This window comes from Miniopterus schreibersii (genome assembly GCF_964146895.1).
Source record: "Miniopterus schreibersii genome assembly, chromosome: 2".
Classification (NCBI taxonomy): Eukaryota; Metazoa; Chordata; class Mammalia; order Chiroptera; family Miniopteridae; genus Miniopterus; species Miniopterus schreibersii.
The window spans coordinates 128336751-128363337 of NC_138102.1; the positions used below are offsets into that span (position 1 = coordinate 128336751).

At 35.1% G+C, this 26587-nt stretch overlaps 1 long non-coding RNA gene across 2 annotated transcripts in view; it reads right to left on the reverse strand.

Moving 5' to 3' along the window:
* Positions 1-26587, reverse strand: part of LOC308552943 — a 74905-nt gene that overhangs the window by 5667 nt on the left and 42651 nt on the right. For both annotated transcript variants that reach the window (XR_013998159.1, XR_013998160.1), the window contains 4 exons: positions 21973-22067; positions 21004-21046; positions 13638-13698; positions 9753-9835 (listed from right to left, as the gene is read on the reverse strand). This is a non-coding gene — a long non-coding RNA (uncharacterized lncRNA). The remainder of the gene's footprint in view (positions 1-9752; positions 9836-13637; positions 13699-21003; positions 21047-21972; positions 22068-26587) is intronic.

Here is a 26587-nt window from a genome sequence, read left to right on the forward strand (position 1 = left end):
TCTCATTTCTGTTTTCTCTGCAAGAGACAAGTAAAACCAGGATAACCAAGAAAGGTTAAAAACATGCTTAACATGTATTTAAACCGCCATCAGTTCATTTTCCTAAGGATAAATCTAAAATATTAATAAAGTAACACTTCTTTACTTCAGACATAGTTGCTCGAAATAACAAAAGGTTATTAGTAGATAAAAATTATTGTGAAGCTATGAATATTAAGGAGAGAATAAAAAATGAGTTCATTCATTTCTTCATCTACACATTGAAGCATTCAACGAGTATTTTCTGAGCACTAACTCTCTTTGCCAGGCACTAAGTTGAATGCTAGAAATAAAGATAAACATTCCTGGTTCCAATGAGCTTACTGTTTAGTGAAGGAGACAGACAAGAAAATTAATACATGGCATAGTTGCTGACCCATGCGCCAGTGCCATCAGAACATTTAACTCAGAGCAGAAGAAAAGAAGGAAGAAACAAGAGAGGATTCCTGGGAAAGGTGACCTCTCTAAATCAAGTCCTGAAAGACAGATGGGAGTTTGCCAGGGCAATCCAGATCAAGAAGACTGTATATGAAAACACAAAAGTCTAAAAGAACATGGCCTGTCCCACAAGCAGCAAGTAGTTCCTTATAGTTGAAATGTAGGGAATGTGAGGAAAAACATTAGGAGACAAGCAGGAAGGTAGGCTCATATGATTTCATGAAGGGCCAGTTTGCACTACTGTGGGCAGTTCACACTTTCCTTTATCATCTTAAACACACCACTAATGTCCTACCAAATACTTTCTTATAGAGGTAGAGAATCTAGAGTACATACACGAACTTCCTATTCCTATGAATACAATTAATGGTGTTTTATTATCTATGATGCCCGAAGTCTAACCTAAAAGTATCAGCATACATCCATAAACATTAACATTCTCCCAAAAGCATCTGGACCTGCAGGGAGTGTCATTGTAGGATGATGACATAAACCTCAGACACCCCAGCCAGACCTAGAAAAAGTCACCCACTTTATCCTCATATTTCACAATGAATTTCACAAAGTCAATTATGCATTTTGGCTTTTAGGGACAGAAATAAAAGAATCTATATCAGTGTATCTTTATCTACCATCTATTAATCTATTAACAACTGTTTGTACTTAGCAAATACTGATAAAATGATACTAAAATGGCTTGCTAAAATAAAACAAGAGAAAGCTAAAATGAAAAATGATATAAAACACAACTCTGCCTTAATTCAATCCTATAGTTATTTATAACCTTGGAACATATTTATACCCAGAAATGTTGGTGATGAAATTTACACAGTTAAGTCAGAGTGCCCATAATCTCTGCCCTAAGATATAAAAACACACCTAAAGATGTGTAAACCCAGCAGATGAGTCACACTGTCCTAGCCAATTCAATAATGTAATCAGTGCCAATGGCAAAACTCCCAGCACCTTCAATCATAGGAAAAAATATCATGTCTTGGGAACTCACAAAGAAACTCTCAGTTTAATGCTTTATGTTGCAATATAAAAATATGTACAAGGAAATCAAATACTGTCCTCCAGCAACATCACAGTGATAAACATTCTGTATGACAGATCACAGAGCTCTCTCCACTAAAAATTCAGACCGCACCATAAAAAAGACAAGTGATTGTAAGACAGAAGAAAGTACAAGCGTTCTCCAAAACGCATTTATCATTAATTCTGAAAATTGCAATGAATGTATTTGATCTTACAAAGATAGCGCATGCAATTTTCTTTAAGTACTATATATAAGAATCCCATGTTTGTATTCTTCAACTTAGTTATTATTTCTATACATTAATCCATTTAATTGTGTCAAATTAACAAATGACTACTTAACCCTCATAATAAATCTCTAGTTTATAAATTTATTATTAGACACTAGTCCATGAGCAAGGACTGAACTCTAAATATTTAACTTATGAGGTTTTACTAAACTGAGCATCACTCTGACCTTACAATTCATGTTAAATAAATATACAACTTAGTCAATATCAATCCAGCTATAACAATCAACAAAATACAAGACATGCAAGAAAATATCTAAGCATCTTCACTTTTATATAATATGCTTAACCAGAACTAAATAAACAAAGTTAACAAAAAAAGTTTAAAAGGGTAATTTTTAAAACTGAATATACAAGTACGTAAGTAGAATATATCTTAAATCTGTATTTCCAAACTCAGGTGATTATCATCTCATTACTAGACTCATATTAAAAGCCTAAATATTGACTGTGTATATAAAATGTATACACACAAGCGTGCGCACACACACAATCTGCACAAAATAAATTAAGCCAAACGCCAAGCAACTCTAACCCTCAAAACAAATTACTTCATAAATAGCTCATCAGTTTCTGCATTTAACTCAATCTATAATGCATTTGAACACATTCTCAAAGGAAAATAAACTTATTATTCATTTTCTACTTTTAGAGCAATGCATTAAAAATTGTTACAATCTAGCAAACTCACCTGATTCAAATACACCACTATTAAAACTGTTCAATATATGCATGTGTTTTCTAAAAACACTTCCCATGCCTCCAAAAAAGTTAACCAGAAATATTTAAATCAGAGTTCATCTATCCATTTTATGTACTTTGATAAGGTCATTAATAAGCATTATTTAAACAATATTTAATGACAAAAAATGCTTATGGTATAAAGTTAAACAGAAAAAAAGGACATGACTGTTTTATAAAATGCTGTATGGTATCCTGAATTGGATCCTAGAACAGAAAAAGGACACTGGTGGAAAAACAGGCAAAATCCAAATAAAGCCTACAGTTTAGTTAATAATATCATACCAGTGTTAATTTCTTAGTTTTGACAAATGTACCATAGTTGTGTATGATTAACATTAGGGGAAAAGATGGGTAAAGGGTATATGAAAATTTATGTACTATCTTTTTAATTTTCCTGTGATTCTAAAATTGTTTTGAAAAGTTTCTTTTAAAAATTACTCTTAGTGACTAGTAGCAAATTTGAGAAGATTCTTATTTTTAAAAAATAGCCTAACATTTATCTGTCTCTCTTTTCCCCTACACAAAATACATAAACCTGGGGTGGGTGGGTGTGACTAAAACATACTAAAATATTACTGTTGGTTCACTTGGTGGTTAGACGAAAGGCGTTTTTCTCTATATTTTCTATAAAGTGTGAATTGCTTTTATGATCAACAATAAATTATTAGCTAACGAATATACAAATCAATATTTTATTAAAGACTTCTTTAGAAAGAAAAACTATAAATGTCTAAGCAGACCCCAAAGGCAGACTACATACTAAACAGGTTAGGGCAGAATGTGGCCAAGGGAAATTGCGGGGAGAATTTAAGTAGGCAAAACCTAATTAGTAAATGCTGGAAATCTGCCAATGCACAGAACTTAACATCCACTCTTAGGCTAAAGGTGCTTGCAGCCAGCAAAGTTATTCTCAGAATTCACATGTCTTAAGGGAATGTACCAAAAGGCCCCCTAATGCTAAGAATTTATGAATATACATAGCCTGGGTTTATTCCAAACAAAAATAATGCAGTTGGCCATCTGGTGCACAACTGCCCACTGACAGAGCTTCTAGAAACACTCTTCAGTACCAGTTTGTTCTCTAAACTTTTCTCCTCTACTATGTCTTTCCTCTCCAACACCTTCCTAACAACGTCTATCCAGTCCTTAGCCCTAAGGCCTAAAGATGGCACTCTGGTGCCACTGAGCAACAAGGGTAGAAAGACCAGAGTCTAGAGTAGACACCACTGGGATTGCAGAACCAAATCCTATTTCAGATGTTTGACAGGTGAGCATCAAACTTTTTCCCCCACAAACACTTTCAGGACAAAATATGTTCTAGGCAACTCCATGAAGGGGGAAATTAATCACCAACAAATGTTCCCCAATCAAAATGAGAAAAATACATTTTGTCCTTCAAAGAAGTGCCAGTGGAATCAGACAGACTGCATCCTGATAATCTTTCCAAGCTGTACCTGGTGATTTATGTGTGTTGTCAGGCTGTCTGTCCCTACTGAAAGAAGGCTATGTGGCCATGGCCAGTTCTGGGTTTTATGTTGTTTTTTAAAAATAGTTTTTAATTCTACTTTGTTGGTCACTCTCATTCTCAGCTGACAGTACGTATAGCAGGTCCTAGAACTGTCACTTAATAAACATGTAAATGTGTTTTAGGTTGAGTTTGCTTTTATTTTTAGTTTACACTTTTGAATCCTTGTGGACTCTGTAATCAGACACCCAAGCCTATTAAAACTAGATGCAAAATAAAGCCCTATACTCAGAGACAAAAGAATACTGTATGTTGAAGTACATAATCTTTACTTCATGGGCTTCATAACAACAACTTTTTTAAGCACCAGAAGCCCTTTTTGCTTACTTTCCAGTTCTTGGCCGTGTTTAAGAAAACAGAGGCTTACCAAAACAGTAATCCTCAAGTATGGAGGCCACTATATTATTATTGTTGCTATTTTGAATACTAATGGAGATATAAACTGTTTTTCATCAGAGCTGAGACACAACTGATTTTCAGGCTGATATTTTATAAACACTAAAGTATATAAGTTGCCAATTAAACTATGATATGCCACTGATTGTTAAGATACACCCAAATTAATGTGAATAAAATTGGAAAATGTTTCCTTAGATCAATGAAATATAGTACACAGTCAATGAAAACTATCAACTTATTACAAATAACACTAATGAAAGGATGGTAAAAAGTATTTTTTCCTTACTCCCTACCAGATGCTATAAGACAGTTACAACCAAGTGATAGGATATTAGAGTGTTTGAGATCCACTGTTCCCTCTGAGCCGTAATAAATACTTGTCTAGAAAACAATCCTGTAGTGCAGACTGCTGGGAAGTGTTTTCTCCATTCTTCAAATGGGAAAATAAAGTAAAAACATAAATGAAAATTTTCTGGAAGCCAAATTTAGAATTTTTAGTTTCCCTGTCTACCATTTTAACAAAGACAATATGCACTCTTCCCCTAAAGTTTTCAAGGTTTGTTTTCCTTCAGCTTTATGTTCATCTTAAACTTAGGGCACTGATCACCTATGGTAAAGGTAATTCTGAAGAGATATATTCAAAAGTACAGATAAGGTCACTAGGGCTAGTCCCTCTAAGCATAACTTATGATAAAATATAATTTGAAAGCAACAGTGAGAGTGTTTCCTTATTTTATATAAAAAAAGACCTGTTAATAAAAGAAATCACTACACAAAACAGTCAGAATTTCTAAGAAGATATTTTACTCTGTTCTATTTTCAAATTGTTTCTGCAGTAATACTGACTGAAAAGCTATCCACTTTAAGTCCTCTTTAAAAAAATAAATCTGAGAACTTAATTCAGCAGTTGGCTACAAAGAGTACTAGTCTCATAAAATCAAGTATTTTGGTCAAAGCCTTAACATTTTTAATTTTCACATGCAAATTCCAAATCTGAATTCTCTGAAACTGTTAACCCTGCTAAACAGAAGGTGGGATGTGGCTAAGGCAAGATTTAATTCTCATATAACTGATAAATGGCTATAACAGCTCTACTATCTAATTGTATTTTAAAACAGCACATTAGAATCTTAAAAAAAGGCCTTGTTTTTAGCATTCCAAATTCCTCCAGTAGAAGGCCATATCAATTTCTGATAATGCCAGCAAGGCAGGATGATACAGTGAAAATATCATGGGCTTCAGGGTTAGAGAGATGTGAGTTCTTATCTAACCTCTCTGAAGCTATGCTTCCCCATAGCTAAGTTAAATCACCACAACCACTACCTACTTCATATGGTTGTTAGGTTTGGAGGCTGGTGCTGCAATTACAATGAGGGGTATCCTAATTCAGGTAGTAAGCAATGAAGATGGATAAGAGCAATATTTGGAAGTTATGAGTATCAATAACAACCAACATTAACTAGGCTGCAAAGAAAAGCAGGAGTCAAGGAACATGCCCGCAATTTCCACTTAGGTGACAGTACATTTATTGAGCTAGGGAACACAGGAAGGACACAACACTTAGAGAAGCAAATAAGCTCAGTTTTGAATGTACTGTGGGATCTGTAAGAAATTCAAGTGAAAATGGTCAACAGGCAAACCGAGATACAGGTATAGAGGTGGGAGAAAGATCTGAGGTGGAGATACGGACCTGAGAGTCACCAGGTCCGTATGGATGCAAAGCATGGGACAAGATGCAACTGCCCAGAGAGAAGAAAAGTAAAACCTACAGGAACTTATAAACACCAACATTTAAGGGAACTGCAGAGGAAGTGAGCACACAAAGGAAACTGAATAGGTCCTGTCCAAAAAGGAAGAAAATCCCCGAGAGTATGGTATCAGAAGCCTAAGGAAGAGACTGATTCAAAGTGAAATAGGATAAGGTAAGATTGTAGAAACAATGGAAAGTTATGTTTGCAAAAAAACCCCATTTAGCAGTAAAGAAGAGTAGAATGAATATGAATAGTCAACTGTCTTCAAATTTCTCTGTTTCATGGAATAATAATTTGACTTGCTCCTGAAACAGCAGTTGGACCAAACCATGGAGTCTATGACAATAAAACAGACTTCCATCTATCTAACAAAGAACTGAGTTCCTTCAAGTGCTGAGTTCCCAATCACTAGCAATGTTCAGTAGATTCCACTACTGGTTAAGAAGCGGGATGAGATGGCTTGAACTTTCAATTTAAGTAAATTACAAGGACCAAACTAAATCTGAAATAGTTTGCATTAAAAAGAACAAAGGGAGCCCGGCCGGGTGTGGCTCTGCAGTTGAGCGTCGACCTAGGATCCAGGCGATCGGGGTTCGATTCCCGGTCAGGGCACATGCCCGGGTTGCGGGCTTGATCAATGACTCTCTCATCATTGATGTTTCTATCTCTCTCTCCCTCTCCTTTCCTCTCCCTGAAATCAATAAAGATATATTTAAAAATATAAAAAATTTTTAAAAAATAAAAAGAACAAAGTTGGAAAAGCACAACAAAAAAGTTTTTAACTACTCAGAAACATAAAGTAACGGTTGTACAAAGTTTTAAAATTAGATTACATTAATTCTAAGTAAAACACAAAAAAGATAACAGGATTTTTATAACCTTGTGAGTCCAAAGTAAAACACTAAACATGATATAAAAACTTTTATGATTTTTAGCTGTAATACTTCTGGTTCCATGTCATTAAAACCTACCCAACTGAGTTTTTATAACTTTTTACTACTAAAAAGTGATGTTCTTTCTTTTCTTCATTTTAAAGTTCAGACACATTGGTTTGTTTACTTGGTTTTATGTTTATTTTCATGTTTGTTTTATGGTAGAGTTTATAAGAATTATTTGCAATGCTGGGTATTTTTCATTTGGCCTCCAGGGCCACCTGCTCTGCGCCCTGGGGCCTGACGTGCATGGAGCGCCAGCAGACCGGGTTGGCTGTGGCTCCTTCCTTACTGAAGGTTCTCTACTGATGGCTGCTATCAGGTAACCCTCTCCTATACCTACAGCTCTTGCTGGTTCAGGTGATCACTCCCTTCCCCTGGCCCTTTTAGACAGACGTGGTAACAGCTCTTGCTGTTACCAGCTAGCCTGGTCATCACTGCTTGCTGGTTTCCTTTAACCTGCCTAAACTCTGCAAACAATCCTTTCGTTAAATTCTTTTCTATTAATACTGTAAGTGTTCTATTTCCTGCCAGAACCCTGACTCATCGTTGTTACTGATGTTTTCAATACAGTAATTATATATTGTACTATAACCACTATAGAAAATACCGCATGAGAAAACACCCATGATCATAAGCTTTTACATTTCTTGTCAAACTAAATTCTTAAGAATGGAAAATAAATATTACCAACATAAAAATGGATAAAACGAATTATTTGTAAATTTTACTAAAATTAACACCCAAAAATCTTGCAGTCATCCTCGACACCTCATTCTCACATCTCATATCCAATCTATAAATCCTTTCAGATCTATCTTCAAAATATACCATTTCTTGTCTGAATTTTTGCAAGCCCCTAAGTGCCTGAAGGCTTCTGCCCCTGCTCTTGACCTCCTCCAGTCTTTTCTCAACAGAGCAACCAGAGTATTTCTGTTAAAAAGTGTTACTGGATTGGATAGATTTTTTTAATGGTAAAAATCATGACTTTTATAAACATGATAAAATGAACATATGTCAAAGATATTATTTAACTCATTCATTAATGAGGGAACCATTGAGATGTTACAACTGGTTCAAAGGAGAGTTCCAAGAACCACACCTACACAGAGAGAATGAGGAATTCTGAAATAAATTTACAAACAGATGTAAAACATTTATTCACAGGGCAATAATCAATTGCATTCCACTGGACACAATTCATTTGCACTTCTATGGATAAGATTCATGTGTATTTTAAAGTTTTCTACAAATTATAAAACTGTAAAATAACTCAAAGGAAATGAGACAGATCAATCCAATAAATGAATAAAGAGGGACCACCCACTCATCATTTTTGTCCATTTCAAAGTCATTCACAATTTTCCCTGACAAAATCTTGCATGGCTCCCCTATTCCCCTGAAAGTAAAAAGGCTTTTTAATGGCCTGGCCTACAAGGTCCTAAATATTTTGGTATCGTTCCCTGCCCTTCTGGCACCACTACTGATCTCCTGTACTTTACAACTCTCCCCCTCCACCCTCTATTCTAGCCACATTGCTTTCCGAATACACCAAGCATGATCCTACCTCACATCCCTTGCAACTGTTGTTCTATCTGGAACACTCTTCAGCCAGATACCCACAGAGCTTGCTTCAGATCTTTGCTCACAAATCAATTTAGTATAAGACTTCCCTGAGCACCCTACGTAAAACAGGCAGACCCCTATCCTGTAAGGGAAGGCCCTTTTCCACTTACACTGCTATATTATTCTCCAAATGACTTATTACCAACTGACACACTATATATTGACTTCTTTAATTCTGAGTCCCTCTCTATCCCACAGCCACCACAAAATGTAAGCTCCATTGAGGCAAAGACTTTTTCTTCATTGCTACACTGCCCCAATGCCTGGCGTGCTGAACACATTAAATGCTCGATAAATTTTAGTTAAATGAATAAATACCCTAGTATTAGATGTTTCAAAACAGCAGCATACTTACTGATAAATCTTGTCCCTGAATTTCTGCAGCAGGAAAACATATCAATAAAACTACAACCAAATAATCTTACATTTTTACTAATTAACATGTTATTTAATAATTTATCGATTACTTTTAAAAATGGAGCTCAAAATTAACACTTAGATTTGCCTGAATACTGAACAGCTATGTAATGCAAAATGCTCTGGAATTGAGCATGTAGTATCACAAATTTCTTTTAGAAGCACTGCTTCTAAGCAATGCAGCTGCCAAAGTGAGCAAAGTATGTTGACAAGACTTGGCTGCCACCAGATGTCCTCCTTTTCATACTACACAGATTCAAAGACTGTTATTTGGACTGTAGTTATTACAGCAGATGTGATGCCTAAAGATTCTATCTGGGCAAGTGAATTGCCTAAAAGTAATTTTCAACCTATATTACTTCCTCCAAGCTTGGTCACTCCTTGAAGTTCTTGCAATCTTAGGATGGGTCTCGGTGAAGGTGAGTAAATCTAGGGCTGAGGCTGCTACTTATGTTGGATTTCTGATCCAAACCCTTTCCCTAAGTTCTTTCCATTTTTAACCATAAAGGGTGCCTAATTAGCTAGTATTTTCTTTGAATAGCACTTGAATTACCTGCCATATGCAATTCCAACACCAACATCTTTGGTTTCATTATTTGGTATTTCTTTGATCTAATTATTTGGTAGTGATTTCGGCTAAAAGAGAAATATGGTTATATAAGTGAAAAGCACAAGTGTGAATCATCACAGGATACTAAAATAATGGTTTAACTATCACATTTGTTTCTCCAAGTATTTTCTTTCTTTACCCTAATTCACTCAAAAATATGTATAAAAATTCAAAGGATAAAAGAGCTTATCTTTTTCTTCATCTATAAATAAAGCAAAGATAAAGCTAACAAAGTAAGGCTTTAAATTTCTCTTATTGATAAGGCTAAAATTGTTTAAGACTGAGTTTGCTAGCATTTTCACTTTTTAATTAAAATGCTACAAATTAATGTTTATTTTGTCAAAACTAAGCATGTCCATTAGTAAGGAAAAATATCATGAACACATTCCACCCCAACCCAAGAAAATATCTGGGTTGGAGGCAATAAATGCTGTTTTCCTAATGAAAGGTGGGATGAAAGCAGGTTTACAGTTGTTCATATGGAAAATAATACAATAATCAATAAGTAATAATACAATCATACACTGTTTTGCATACTCACAACTGTAAACATACTTTTCCCTTACCCTGTATATGGCCTCAGTGACGTCTGAGTAATAAAAAAGAAAAACACACCATCATTCAAGTGCCTAAGGCAAAATTATTCTGAAAAACAGAAAATTTCTTATTTGAAACCATTATCTCTCTTTAAATTATTAAAAATGTGTTAAGATTATATCAAAGAATAAGAAAGGACTTTTAGGTGAACAAATTATACTTTCAAAGGTATAGTCAATATTTTTACAAGAATTTTGGTTGATCTGAAGACTAAAAATTTTAAACGATACTAAAGAACTTAATATTATATAAACACAACTTTCTACCACTTATGAGTAGGCCTTCAGCTGGCAGCAAATGCAACACAAAAAATGTTAGGTCTGTTTGCAAGAACCAGTTATGCAATACCCTCAAGCAAATTACTCTATTACTAGATTTTTTAAAAATTGAGTTGCTCCAGAAGTAGTATGTATTAAAAAATGGAAAAAAAAAAATGAAATATGAGCAAAAATCTGGTAAGAGTTGTGAAGTAAATGATTTCTGGTTTTAAAAAAATACTTGAGAGCCCTGGCAGGAGTGGCTCAGTTGGCTGCCCGTCATCCCATGCACCGAAGGGTCGCTGGTTCAATTCCCAGTCAGGGCACATGCCCAGGTATGGGTTCAGTCTCCGGTAAGGGTGCATGCGGGAGGCAACCAAACAATGTTTCTCTCTCTCCTTTCTCTCTCTCCTCTCTCTCTCTCTCTCCCTCTCTCCCTCTCCCTCTCCCTGCCTCCCTCTCTCCTCCCTCCCTCCCTTTCTTTTTCTCTAAAATCAATAAAAACATATTTTTTAAAAATAAAACATACTTGAGAGACTCGGTATCTATTAATGTATGGTATATTTGTTACAATTGATAAACTAATAGAGATACATTATTATTAACTAACATTTTATTCAAATTTCCTTAGTTTCACATAATGCCTTTTTTTTGTTTCAGGATCCTATCCAGGATATCACATTACATTTAATCATCGTTATCTCCTTAGGTATCTGAGTTTTCCTTGTTTGATGACGTTGGCAGTTTGGGGGAATACTGGTTTTGCAGAATGTCCCTTCTTCTGGCATTTGTCTGCTTTTTTCATGAGTATGTTATGAGTCTTGGAGAGGAAGACCACAGAGCTAAAGTGCCATTTTCATTACATCATATTCCCTGAAGCACATTATCTATATCACTTTTGATGTTAATCCTGATCCCTGGCTGAGCTAGTAGTGTCTGTCAGGTTTCTCCACTCAAGGTCCCCCTCCCAACCTTCGTTTCTTAGTGACTCTTTGAAAGGAAGTCATTACATATAGCCCCATTTAAGGAGCGGGAGCTTATGCTCTACCTTGTTGGAGACAGAGCAAGTGACAAATTATTTGGAGTTCTGCACAGGAAATCTGTCTCTTCTCCATTTATTTATTTATTCAATCATTTATTTATAGCAGTATGAATCCCTGGATGTCATTTTATACTTTGGATTGTAATCCAACACTACTTTATGCTTTACTTACTTTCTTGCTCAAATGATTCCAACTCTGGCCACTAGGAGCTCTTTTAGCTGGTGCCTATGTCCCTCTGACATATTCCCATCACAGTGGTTTTATTTCTTGCCCCACTCCTACAATCGCCACTTCTCCAAGGAGCCCCTGTTCCTTTCATTGGAGAATTGTATTAGAAACCAAGATCTGGGCACCAGGTATGCTCTTGCTGCTGGGGTGTCACTACTTCTCAGAGAGCCTCGGTTTTTAACTGAATTTTACATTATTTAGTGGAAAATTTGCATACAAAATATAGAAATAAATTCATGCATTGACTAGACTAGGCTTACAGAGTTTTAAAATTAGTTAATGCAATCATAGGTGTATTTATCATCTTTTACAGATGTGTTTTGGACATAATCTAAAAATATAAGGAAGAGTAAATTTTTTAAAATATAAGATTGGGACATGCCTTTTAAAAAAAAAGGGGGGGGGGGGACGACAAATACATAATGTCCAGGAAAAAAAAAAAAAGAAATATCATGGTTTCTGTAGATAGCAACTTTTTGTCTCAGAACCCCATTACACTTTTAAAAATTATTTGAGAATTTTACAAAGAGCTTTTGTTTACCTGGGTTCTATCTGTTCATATTTACCAAATTAGAAGTAAAATTTGTGAACTGTTTTAAATATTTATTAGTTTACTTAAAACAATAAGCCTTTCACAAATTACATATATATTTTTATTAAAAAAATAAGTTTAAAAAACCTGTTTTCCAAAAAAAACCTCAGTGAGAAAAGTGGACGGTATTTTATATTTTTGCAAATATCTTCCATGTCTGGCTTTATAAAAGATGGGATTCTTACGACATTCTGTTACATATTGTTTCAGTTAAAGTATATAAGCATATGAAGATATACAGTTTTAAGAGAGAATATTTTTAATAGCATTTTTTTTAATGTTTTTATTGATTTTTTAGAGAGAGAAAGGGAGAGGGAGAGAGATAAAAGGATCGACGAAATCAATCAGCCGCCTCCTGCATGCCCCCCACTGGGCATCGAGCCTGCAACCCAGGCATGTTCCCTGACCAAGAATTGAACCAGCACCCTCTTGGTGCATGGAATGACACTCAAACAGCTGAGCCACACCAGGTGGGCAAGAGAATATTTTAATATTCATTTCATATAACTGTTGATATTCTTGATAATATACCTAAACTCAACAAATGGTCATTTCTTGAAAGTCAGTTACCATGTGGACTCTAAAAGCATATCAATGAACTTTCATACTCTACTACATTAAAATCCACTGGTACTTTGAACGCACTCTTACACATGTGGTTGTGTATCATCATATATCGGTCATCTGGTAAATACTGATTCACTGAATTATGCAGATATTCCAAATTGACAGGTCAGAATGCAATATCAAGGGGGAAAATCACATTCTTTAATATCATTACACATCTCACCAAAAAAACCTATCTGGGAAGCTGCCAGTCAAGCTCACAATGTTAGATACAAGTTTTCCAAAATTCAAAATTTCACTTGAAAACTTGTTTTTTTTAAATCACTGGCTACAAATATAGCTATTTTTCTTGAAGTGTTAGACTCACTTAATTAATTTTTGAGAAAAACAAATGTTGGGAGGTAGAATAGGGTGTCTTTGAATAATTATGTTAAATTCTTGACCATAATTATGTTAAATTCTTGATAATAATTATGTATAAATTCTCTATATCTCTGGAGATTGGTTACACAACAATGTAATTAATATAATTAAGACTACTTACCTGTACACTAAAAAACTAGGTGAGATGGTAAATTTTGTTTTTAAAAAAGCCAACCAGGAGACTATGAGAAAAGAAAATTATAAGCCAAATCAATTCATGAACACCAATGTAAAAATCCTAAACAAAATGTAAACAAACCAAATGCAGTAATTTATAAAAAAGATAATCCATCATGACTAAACTGGGCTATCCTAGAAATGCTTACTTAGCCTAATCTGAAAATCAATGTAACTGACCACATTAACAGATTAAGAAGAAAAAATTTTGATCATCTCTAGAGTTACGCAAAAGCCTTTTTTTTTTTTTTTTAATATCTTTATTGATTTCAGAGAGAGGAAAGGAGAAGGAGAGAGAGAGAAAGAAACATCAATGATGAGAGAGTCACTGATCGAGCCCACAACCCGGGCATGTGCCCTGACCAGGAATCGAACCCTGATCGCCTGGACCCTAGGTCTACGCTCAACCACTGAGCCACTCCTGGCGGGCAAAAGCCTTTTTTAATAGAGCTCAACTGCTTATTTACTACTTAAAGAAAACAAACAAACAAAACAAAACTCTTAGCAAGGTAAGATTAGAATGAAACTTACTTAACTTGATAAAGGCCATCTTTTAAAAAAAAACTACAGGTATCATTTTAAATAGTGAAATCTGAAAGCATTTCCTTTGATGTCATGAACAAGACAAGAAACAAAACTTTGGGTACCTACAAATATTTAAGGTAGTACAGTAACAGTTAAGGGGTAAACAAATAGACCAATGGTACAGAAGAGAGATTACACAAATAAAACTACCCACGTACAGAAACTTGATTTATGAAATAGGAATTTTTGCGTATCAGGGAGAATTACTTATTTTAATAAATAGTGCTGGGATAACCAACTATCCATATGGAAAAAGTGAATCTGTGTCCCATACCTCTCACAAAAACCAATTACTAGGAGATTTAAGAATTAAATGTGAAAGGCAAAACCATAAAGCTTTTAGTTGATAGAGGATGCCATCAGAAGTTATCAAGGTATACATGAGAAATGTCAAATAACCAACTGAATTAAAAGATGAAATCATTTTAATCTTTTCATTTCCCTCCATATTTTATAAGTTAATCAAATAGCAATCATGTCAAAGCAAGCAGACTGATTCAGAAAAAGTATGATGCTAATGTAATACAGAGTCTCCAATGTTCCAACTACTTCATATCCCAAATGTATTATACATTTATGCCCCCATTTAAGATCAGCACATTATTGTAAGGATTTGTTACCAAGAATTTTTAAAAACCTAAAACCTCATGGTTCAGTAAGTGTCTACATCAATGTCTGTGTCTATATCTCATTTCAAGTATTAGCAATGATGCCCACGGTAAAATCTAAACAGTGCTTCAAATAAGTGGGGTATTGGTTTGACCCTTCTCATTGCTCCTTAAATTATAGTTTTTACCAAAAGCCAGAACCTCTCTTTGGATGCTTCAGGGAAGAAACACCTAATACATTAAGATAAGATCTCCTTTGGAAAGAGTAAGAACTATTAAAAAAAAAATAGACAACATATTCTTAGGACTTTCAAATAATTCTGAAATTCAAAGTGCCAAGGAGCTTATTTTAATACAAGCAATACATCATTCACTTGGGAAACTATTAACTGTGTGTGTGTGTGTGTGTCTGAAAGGGATGAGTTGGAAAAAACATTTGTCTCAAGATAATTTTTTTTTAAAATATGAAAGCATGTGTAAAATAAATTAAGTAAAATAAATTCATTCCCATTTCATCCACCATCAAAACACCCTCCCTTTCTCCAAAAACACACACATAAATACAAAGTAGATATTTTCAATCTCAACTGCAAGCCTGCCTGAAAACAAAATGATTTTAACCACACAAGTCCCAGCACTCAGACCTGCAGCTTCTCCATGCTGCCCACACAGCACTCTGTGAGCATGTGATGAGGAGGAATGAGGCACAGTCACACCACATTCCTTCCCTCAGCTCACACATCAGGAACTTGCCCCCTCAGCTGCATTCTTCTCCCAGCAGCCGTGGTCACCTTAGCAACCCTATGCTCCTAAAATGGACGCTGGGCCATTTAAAGTCAGCCCTTCTTGGCAGGGAAAATGCTTGTTCTTCAAATTGGGGGAGAACCAAGAGGTTTCCCTTTCAATACACATTACAGGGGTTGATTCAAATTGATCAGCACTTTTGTTCTGTGGCAGTAAGTTGTGTAGAGTTTCAACCTATTCTGAATTTGATTTTTTTTGGTGTTTTTTTTAATTTAAAGTGGCTAAAAATAAATAAATAAATAATAAAGTGGCTAAAAAAAAAGGGAGGCAGCTCATACAGAATTCTAAGGAAGAGTAGTAGTACATGAAAAATAAAGGTATCTGAAATAATTATATTTTTTTATAAAATGATAAAGCTATCCACATTTTTGAAAGTTCAAATTTACTTAAATTGAACTGTAACATCTGAAGCCTTCATATACAATAAGAAATCAGAGACAGAATCTGTCCTTTTTAACATCATAGCCTATTTTTGAACAACAAAAACACTGCTAAACTTCAAAGTCCTATAACTCCAATCTACTCAGTACACTGTGAGTCAATGGATTTATCCCACCACCTAGATGTAAAATCTCACAATCTTTCCAAATGCTCAAATGCAAACTAGGTATGGAAACCAAATGGCTAGCATATCTGAGAATTCTCCAGATCTAGAATGTCCTAGAATAACACTGGATTACTCAAAACCCATCTTAATCTTACCCTTATACCACAAAAGTTGGGCATGAACCAAATTAAGTCTCTTGGGATAAAGGATGCAGGTTTAAAATACATTTGTCTCATTTTTATACTACAGATAAATAATTTGGGGGGAAAGGATTACCATATTCTGAAATTTGCGAGATCAAATTGCTTGTTCCACCCAGCCAGGCGTGGCTCAGCGGTTGAGAGTCGACCTAGGATCCAGGCGATTGGAGTTCGATTCCCGGTCAGGGCACATGCCCAGGTTGGAGGCTCAAATCCCCAGTCGGGGGTGTGCAGGAGGCAGCCGATCAATGACTCTCTCTCATCATTGATGTTTCTATCTCTCTCTCTCTCTCTCCTTTCCTCTCTCTGAAATCAATAAAGATATATTTTTTTTAAAAATTGCTTGTTCCATGCCCACAAAGGGATTCTTATCTGCCATCCATCAAAATTTAGTCTTTACAGAAAGTATATAAGCATGTTCAAAACTAAAAGACACCTAAATTTATGGCCTTCATTGTAAATGGGAAATATTTATGAAATAATTTTCTATATAACAGTGGTAGACAAAATCCATATTAATTTAATAACTAATTATATAAAGTCAGTCAATATATTAGAAAGTTGTACATTAAGAATAATTTAGCCCGGCCGGGCGTGGCTCAGGGGTTGAGCATCGACCTAGGATCCAGGCAATCAGGGTTCGATTCCCGGTCAGGGCACATGCCCGGGTTGTGGGCTGCAGCTGATCAATGAGTCATCATTGATGTTTCTATCTCTCTCTCCCTCTCCCTTCTTCTCTCTGAAATCAATAAAGATATATTTAAAAAATAATAATAATAATAATTTAGTCCTGGTGGGTGCCTCAGTTGGAACATCCTCCTGTACACCAAAAGGTTGGGGGTTCGATTCCTGGTCAGCTAGGTTGAGGGTCTGATCACTAGTCAGGGAACATAACGGGAGGCAACAGATTGATGTGTCGATGTTCCTCTCTCTCGCCCCCTTCCTTTCTTTCAAAATCAATAAAAACATATCCTCAGATGAGGATTGAAAAAAAAAGAATTTAGAATTGTACTAATTACAATAATAAAAAATATTAAAGTGTTTGTTACCTGATGTGTTTATTGCCATTCTACTTGTTAAATTGTTAAAATTACATAAAATGGATTTCATTCTACTAGTTGGCCACATCCCTTGAATAAATATTCAATGAATATAGTTTAAAAAAATGTTTTAGTGAAACTTAAGGTTAAGTAATTACCACCTACATTATTCATTGGTTATATTTTTGTTTGTATGTGTGTGTTTTAAACTTCTCAGGTAATGAGGTTCTTCCTGGTTAGAAACATTTCTTTCAAGTTATAACTATCCTAGTAATTAGATCTTCTATAAAGAACAAAATACCAATTGATAAGGTGGCAGTATAGATTAGTACAAAGAACCTAAAGCTAATTCCACTACTGGTTTCATCATTTGTAAAATGAGAATACTATCTGTTTTATTTATGCCATGTGTTAACTAACATAAAGTGAGAATAATGAAATTACTATACCACATAAAATACTCAAAAAATTAAAGAAACTAGAGAAAAAAACTATGCTACCTGATATCTAATTCTCTGAATTGTTATTTTTAAAAAGAGTGAAGGACTATTTAACAATGCATGGGATCCCAAGTCAGTATCAACTTGAAGAGCTTCCCACCAAAGATCTTATAAATACCTGTGTTGACAAATAAATACTACTTTCAAAAAGCCTCAACACTGGCTTCACTTTTACAAGATGTGAATTCTTTTACCCTTTTCCATTCCACTACTGAATCAGTTCCACATTCCTCCTAGCCCCCAGGACTAAGTGCCCCTAAGATCCTCTTCTCACACAAAAAAACTGCTACGAACAAGGTACCTTCAGCTTTTTCTACCTACCAGAAGCCCCTCCCTGATCTGATCGCTACTGTCATTCTCCTCCTAATGTCCTGGCCCACCCTGCTCTCACAGGAGTCCCTCCCTCTCTGTCCCCTTCACTGCTAGGGGGCACACCATCACCCCAGACACAGAGCTTCTAAGTTCCCATTCTCTGACAATTTCTAGTTAGGGGGAGCCAAGAGAAGTTGCTTCTGCTGATACTGTGCTACTGCGGGAGAAACAGTTTCTGCATCCCAAATTTAGAATCCTGCATTTGTACAGTTCTTACTCTCTTAAATTCAGTGAGGGATTCACAGAACCTGGCCTGCTTCAAGAAAGTAACAGAAAAAAGATGATGAATGTTCAAATATAATATAATACAATGCAGAAATTAATAAGTAATAGATAATGCAGAGGTTCCATAATATTACCAGTATCTTTCAACTACTCAGCTTTTGTGGGCTAACACTGATACCTAAGCATTTTAATATACTGTTTCTAGATGAAAAAATACATGCTTTTGTTAGGTCCCATAATTCTTTTCTTTGCTTGTTCTAACAGACTCTTGGATAGACAGCCTTCTAAACAGATGTTTATATTTCCTCTAATTTGTACAGCATCTAACTCACGTTCTTTAACTTCAATTCTAATATAAAGAAATGAACACAAATGGGCTTTTCTTAAATGCTCATTTTAAGGTGCCTTATACCTCTAAGGAACTTAACAGCTTCATTTTAATAAATAACCTAGAATACAAAGTAACAGTAGAAGAAAACAAATTAGATGAACACTCAAGGTGGCTGGATCTTAGAAAAGAGGAAGGGGGGGGGAGGAGGAGGAAGGGGCCAACAAGAATTAGATTAAAAGCTAATGTATAATTAAAATACAGGCAAATAAAATAAAATAAACCTTTTACGAGACACAAACAAAAGAATACATATTAAACACATTAAAGGGTCACTTATATGGAGGCTTGTTATAAAAGAAAACAGAAGAACAGTCCTTTAATGAACCAACGATGATGGGTATGACACAAGTGAAGGAACATCATTCACTTAATACTCTAGTACAAGAGGCTGAAAATTGATACTCCAGACAAAGCCACCCTCTTTCATAATAAACAGTTGCTCCAAAATTTAAACAATAATTTTTTAAATTGTGGTAAAATAGATGCATAACGAAACTTACCATTTCAACCATTTTTGAGTGTATAGTTAAAAATTTTTTTAAAGCTGTCATTGCCCTTTAATACCTTTGTGAAGCAGGGTGATACTATATAAATGTAAATAATTGTTTTGACTATTTTCTACTCTAAAAAATCATAAAATTACCTGGGTATTTGTAAAAATAAGTATTTACTGAACACTTATAGGGGAGCCCTAAGAGTACTAGACACTAGGATCCATCACCACTGTATTATGCATTGTATTAATGTCTAAGACTTAAATTTCATTTTCCAAAAGAACAGAGACAAAGATGTAACAGATCAAGTTCACTAAGATTAGATCTTTTGAAGTTTCTGTTTGTGCTTTAAGCTTTGTCGTCCAGGAAAAGAAAGATCTGGATTTTTCCTGAAATCTTTGAGCAGTGCCCTGGAAGATCAAATAGTGCTACACACAGGTTCTGGAGCCCCTTCCTTAACCCCCCAGACACAGAAGGAAAAAAATAGGGAAAAAGAGTTTCACAAAAAACTTGAAAATCAAAACTATTGGTGATTTGCCCTCCCTTCCTCCTCATCAGCCCCTTTATTTTAGCCCTTTGTTTTCAGTTATCAGGATAAAAACTGACCTGATTAACTAAATCTGTGTCACTCTCAAAGCTAGGTAGAAAAGATATGTTTGAGAATACAAGTTCCCCTCCAAATATAGGATATTGGAAAAAGTGAATAAATGAGAAAGAGTTATTGATCTGAATAATTAACTATATAAGCATTTCCAATTAACAGACTGAATTAATCTGCAGTGATCACCACTACCTATACAAAAGAGTCCCTGAAAAAATTTAATCAAAGTAACTTAAGGCTGCCAGGCAATTGATTTTAAGTTCCTGGCACAGGATAATTAAGCACCCCAATAAGGAGATTTTACTATCTACTCACTGGAACATTTCATCCTTCAGAAGTCAGGAGTATAACAATGTAAATCAATGGTGATTTAAAATCCGTTGTAAAGGTAATCATTCAGGTTTTTTTTATACTACCAGATGTTACTCAATCTTTTATTATCTACCTGGTAAAAAGCATTATACTTTGTAAGTTAAATATAGCAATTATACAATTTCCATAGGTCGAAACATAGCTAAATAATGTTCTTTAATTTAAAGCCCCTGAGAGAGATTCTATGAACCTTCTGCTCAGCAAAGTCATTAGGTAATGTCCACTGAGTTAGAAGGTGAATGGGCCCCAATGGAAGAAGAGAACTTTTTCATAAAACGGACAAACTCACTTCTATTGACACTAGAAATAAGTTCTGACCCTGAAAAGCAGTATTTGAGGTCCAAAGTAACTAATTTTATCACACGCTTTTAATACTAACTTCAAATGAGATGAGCCTGTGTCTTGCTAGCAAATACTGAGGTAGTAAAGGTTTGCTAACAAATTTGTGAGAATCTTGTAATAATCAAGAAAAGATATGAAATAAATATGGGAAAGTAATTTTTAAAAATCAAGAACAATTAAGCCTGTATTCAACTCTAATTGGTTTATTACTATATTAATAATTTCTTACCTTGTGGAATTCTCTTCTGAGAAAAACAGATACAATTTTGTTCCTAAAAAAATTTAAGGTAGAAAAGTTGAAATGTTTCAAAACAGAAAGTGTCTTGAAAATGAAGTTCCAAAATGTTAGCACAGTACATACAGACTATTTATGACATTTGATATTACCAATGCTTAAAAAGACAGTAAGTCCCTAATAATAAAAGTACTTTATTATTTTTATAAAAATATATATTATAAAATTTATTTTTTATCATTACAAAAATACTTATTCTACTAACTATCACATCATTTTTGCTAGGTACATAATGATGTGTGGCACATATTCTAAAATATCATCACTCAATAGGGTTTACTCTAGTCAAGATTTGATATTCCAAAGGGTACTTTTTAATCTACATGTCATAAAATCCTTTTAATGTATAAAATTCAGTGGCTTTTACTGTGTCCATAAAGTTGTGTAACCTTCACCACCATCTAATTCCAAATACCCCAATAAGAAATACTATACTGAAGCAAACATTTCCCCTCGAGGGAGAAACATATGAAACAATGTAATTTAAAAATATATACAAAAAGCATACTCGTTACAACACTATGATCAAAATTATGTTTTCTTTTAAATGTGTAGAACAAAGACTGGTAAAGAAAACAAATATTCAAAAATTATAATAGTAGTTGTGTTTGGATAATGGTATTATAATGACTCTTTTTTATATATTTCCTCTAAAGCTATGGTTTTATAATAGTGCCTTCATTGTTCTTAAAAGGTACAATACAGGCATCATTTTCTAGAGCTATATACTAGAATTTGTACTATAATCCACAGTAAAAAAAAAACAAAAAAAAACCACAAAACAAAAAACAAAAAAGCAGAAATACAAATTGACACTTTTAAAATATCCACTATATTTTTTTAATGTTTTTCAAAGTAGATAAAATAAGTATAAAGTTAAAGAAAAATGTTGGCCACACTTACTAATCTGGTTGAAAAGCCACAGCTGCATTTTACTTTATGACAAATTGGCTGTTTCATCACTTTGCATCTGGGCATCTACTTCTCCATGGTCATTTCTGAAACAAAGATGTAGTAATTAAGAATATATTATAACAAAAGCATGAAATCTTTAAGGACAATTATCTAAATTTCAGTGACTATAGGGAACTATCAAAACAGTTATTGCCTGGCCGGTGTGGCTTAGTGGTTGAGCACGGACCCAAGAACTAAGAGTTCACAGGTTCAATTCCTGGTCAGGTTACGGGCTCAATCCCCAGTATGGAGCATGCAGGAGGCAGCCAATTGATGTTTCTCTCTCATCAATGTTCCTCTCTATCCCTCTCCCTTCCTTTCTCTCTAAAATCAATAAAAGCATATATTTTTTAAAAATAGTTCTTGCCCGGCCGGGCGTGGCTCAGTGGTTAAGCATCGACCTGGGATCCAGGCGATCGGGGTTCGATTCCGGTCAGGGCACATGCCCAGGTTGCAGGCTTGATCAATGACTCTCTCATCATTGATGTTTCTGTCTCTCTCTCTCCCTCTCCTTTCCTCTCTGAAATCAATAAAGATATATTTTTAAAAAAATAAAAATAAAAATAGTTCTTAAGCAACCTTCTAATAAAAAACATGAACAGGACTGAGGGCAAGGTGGGATGAATGGAATACAGACTATCGTCCCATAGGCCCAGAATTCGACGGTTATGTTACAAGTACTGCATGTAAAAATCCATAACCTCTTCAATCCCTTTCACCCACCAGGCTCTTGCAATTCCTAACAATGCCATTTATAGACTGGAAAAAGAAAAAAGGAAAATACAGAAGAGAAGCCCTAAAACCACATATTTGAAAACAATAATTTGCTTATTTGTTACACTAATTTGTCTATTTTTTCCTCACACCTATAAAGCAAGCTCCAGAGATTTCTGTCGGTTTTATTTACTGATACTTTTCGAGCACCTAAGACAATGACTACCATGCATTAAGTCCTCATGAATAAACTGATGAATGATTTTTTTGTTTGTTTAAAATATTACAAATGTCCCTTTTTCTCCCCAATGGCCTATTCCACCCCGTCCCATTCCCCTCCCCAGTCGCTCTCCCCACCATTGTCCATGTCCTTGGGTTGTGCATATATGCATATAAATTCTTTGGTTACTCTCTCCCCCTCCACCCACCCACCCTCCTCCATCTCTCTGACATTCGTCAGTCTGATCCATGCTTCCATGTCACTGAATCTATTCTGTTCATCATAAACTGATGAATGATTGAACATTAATTGGTGACATATTTAACCTTATAGTATTTCAAAACAGCTAAGTGTCAAAATGGCATCTCTTCCACACATACACCACTGATGTTTAACACCAACTACATATTTAACCTTATAGTATTTCAAAACAGCTAAGTGTCAAAATGGCATCTCTTCCACATATACACCACTGATGTTAACACCAACTACATCAACTTTATTGCTTTGTTCTCCAATAAACAAAGTCCCTAATTAAAAGACAAGACATGATCCCAACCTTCAAGGAACAGTACAAAGGCATATGTCACTTTGTAATTTTGTTAGTGCAACTTTTGGGAAAGATTCCTGGAAGGAGAATTGCTGGATATGCAATTTTGCTAAAAATTGCCAAACGGTGTCCATGAGGGTCTTTCTTTTTTAAATATATATGTTCTTTCAAAGCACTGGTTGTGAAAACAGCTAAGAATGTAACAGAAAATCTTTCATAAGGAGAGAAAAGTTGACAGGTCTCAAAAATAATCCTCAAGGAACCCAGGAGTTCCTTTTCGTCCATCCACAAAATGCTACTCTTTCTGTAAAAAACTGGGGGAGTACAAATATTAATACAGACTTTTTTTTTTCTTTCAAAAAGCAGCAGTGGAAGGATAAGCTGAAACAATTTTTAAACAGTTATCTACAGAGAAAAGAGAAAATAGTATAGAAGGGATAGAAATGGAAGACTTCTCAGAACATATCTAATAATTTTTACTTTGAAGACATGTTTTAAAATCAAATGAACATCAAACTATCATTGACTGAAACATTAAACATATAAAAAAAATTCATGGTCATCTTTGGAAGTTACTAGGGCACTAACTTATTATCTGAAAATTGATAAAGGGGAATTGTCAAGCATTTATCCTGGCTTTCTTATATGAAAAATACCCCAGGGTAATCAAAAAATCAATAAATGAAAGCTCTTTTTTTTAATAGGATCCCAAAAGTAAATATAGAAGGAATGAGAGGATTAGAAAAATCAGCATTTTGTAACCCCTAATGAAATAATGGATATTTTAAAAAGATCAATGATTGTTAAAACCATTAGGTATAAAAGCTGATGGGAAACTTTATAACGGCTAAATCAGGTTGACAAAACTTGAACCCAGTGATTAATCTTAACATCATTAAAAATTGGTCAACCAGATATTATGTACAGAAGAATCATCACTGTCCATTAAGTGTTCATCCTGGGAGCTCCAGTTTCAAATGATATCCACATTACCACTCCTACCACCATGGTCCCAGCCACCTCTATCTCATCTGCATTTCCATAATAGTTTCCTATCTGATCTCCCAGCCTCCCCCTCCCGTGCTCACCTCAACAAATCAGTCAGATCAGTCCTTTTCAAAAGAAAGTCGTGTCATGTCCTTCTGCTCAAAACCCTCGAATTGAGTCGACCTTGCTGGTCTAAAAGCCAAAGTCCTTACAAAGGAATAGGACTCTGACCTAGTATTTCCCTTCCCCATCTCTCTAACCCACTTCCTACCATCCTCCCTCCTGTTCACTCCACTCTAGCCACATTGGTCTCTTTCCTGTCCTTAAACACATCAAGCATGTTCTCAGGGCCTCAGGATTTGTTTTTCCCTCTGGCTTATTCCTCCCCCATCTCCCTTAGGACTCAGTTTTTACCAGTTATCTCGTCACAGAGATATGCCCTGGCACCCTAGGCAAGCCCAAAACCTCTGCCTCAGATTTTCCTATCTGGGAGAGAATATGCTAGGAGAAATCAGTCATAAAGTTTGGAGATGACAATCACTTGAAACACAAAAGTCATCAATTTTCATATCTTTGTGTCTAAACATCTATAGAACTATACTCTTTAAAAGATTCCTACGGTCCCAACTTCAAAGAATTAATAAAGATACAGCTACTATAGTGTGGTTTTGTTTTGGTTTTTTTTGTTGTTGCTGTTTTGTTTTGCTTTTAAATCACCTATTTCGTAACACTAGAAAAGAGGGGGTTAAAGATTTGAATTAAATGGGTCCCATTAAGAAACAACAACTAGCAAAATAAATGGCAGTCCTTTTCCTCCCATTCCTTTAAGGATTTCTGTTAAGGATTATATGATAAAGTTCCAAGAAATCTCAGAAAAAGTTTTAACTACTTTCAAGTATCTGTTACCTTCAGGCACCATGACCACCAGAAAGAATCAAAAGAACTCACTAACTCTAACATGACTAGACTAGCTATGACATGGTTGGGATGTTTGAACTTAATTATTTTTCTTTAAATAAACAAACTTCCCCTGGGTTAAGTCCTACTCTGTTTTAAACATCTTATGGCTGCCAAGCTTCAGGGTCTTAAGAGAGATAGCCAGGGGACAGAGAAAACAGCAAGTATGACTCAGTGATCACATTTAATAGTCTCTGAAGACCAAAACAAAGATACCAGTTCTGGCAAGAGTTCTCTAGAATTGCCCCAAAACTGACTTATCCACATACCTTTCATCTGAACAATTTCTTTTCACTTAGTTTAAGTTTCACAAAGCACTTGTTATGTGCCTATCAGACCTTAGGTACAAAAATAAACCAAGAGGACAAGGAAAACAATTAGCAGGCGTCGTAAGAGTTGAAGGATGAAATTTTAAAATCTGTTTTGTCTGGGGAGGAGGGAAGAACTCTTTATTTTTGCAGAAATGCCCCCACTCGTTTGGAAATCAGACTTTAACAAGTCCAATCACTTGAAAGAAGGCTGGTGATTTTAAAGTAACTTTTATTGAGCAAGTTGTGTGCCAGATATTTACATTAGCTCACAATTCTCAGAATTCCCCTATGGGAAAGGTATTAACAAAGCACATAGAGCAGTTAGATATCTTGTGCAGACCAGAAAGGGACAACACCAGGATGCAAAAGCTGTCTTTCTTTATCAACAGTATAATCTGCAGTAAACTAGAATACAATTATTAGACATAAATATCACATTCGCCCCATAGGAGTAACATAAATCCAGGCTACTCATTTAAGAAATTTGTTCCATTCCTCCAAAGTTTCTTTAGATCAAAGGGCAAATGGGAAAGGTTTACTGTTACACATTAGTAAGAAAACTGTGGCATTAAGGGACGAATCAGAAGAATATGCTACATTTAGGTCTAAGTGAACTGTGTAAGAGTAAGCTAAGCTCAGCGGTTAAGCATCGACCTAGGATCCAGGTGATCGGGGTTCGATTCCCGGTCAGGGCACATGCCCGGTTGCGGGCTCCATCAATGACTCTCTCATCATTGATGTTTCTAGCTCTCTCTCTCTCCCTCTCCTTTCCTCTCTCTGAAGTCAATAAAGATATATTTTTTTTAAAAAAGAGTAAGCTAAGCA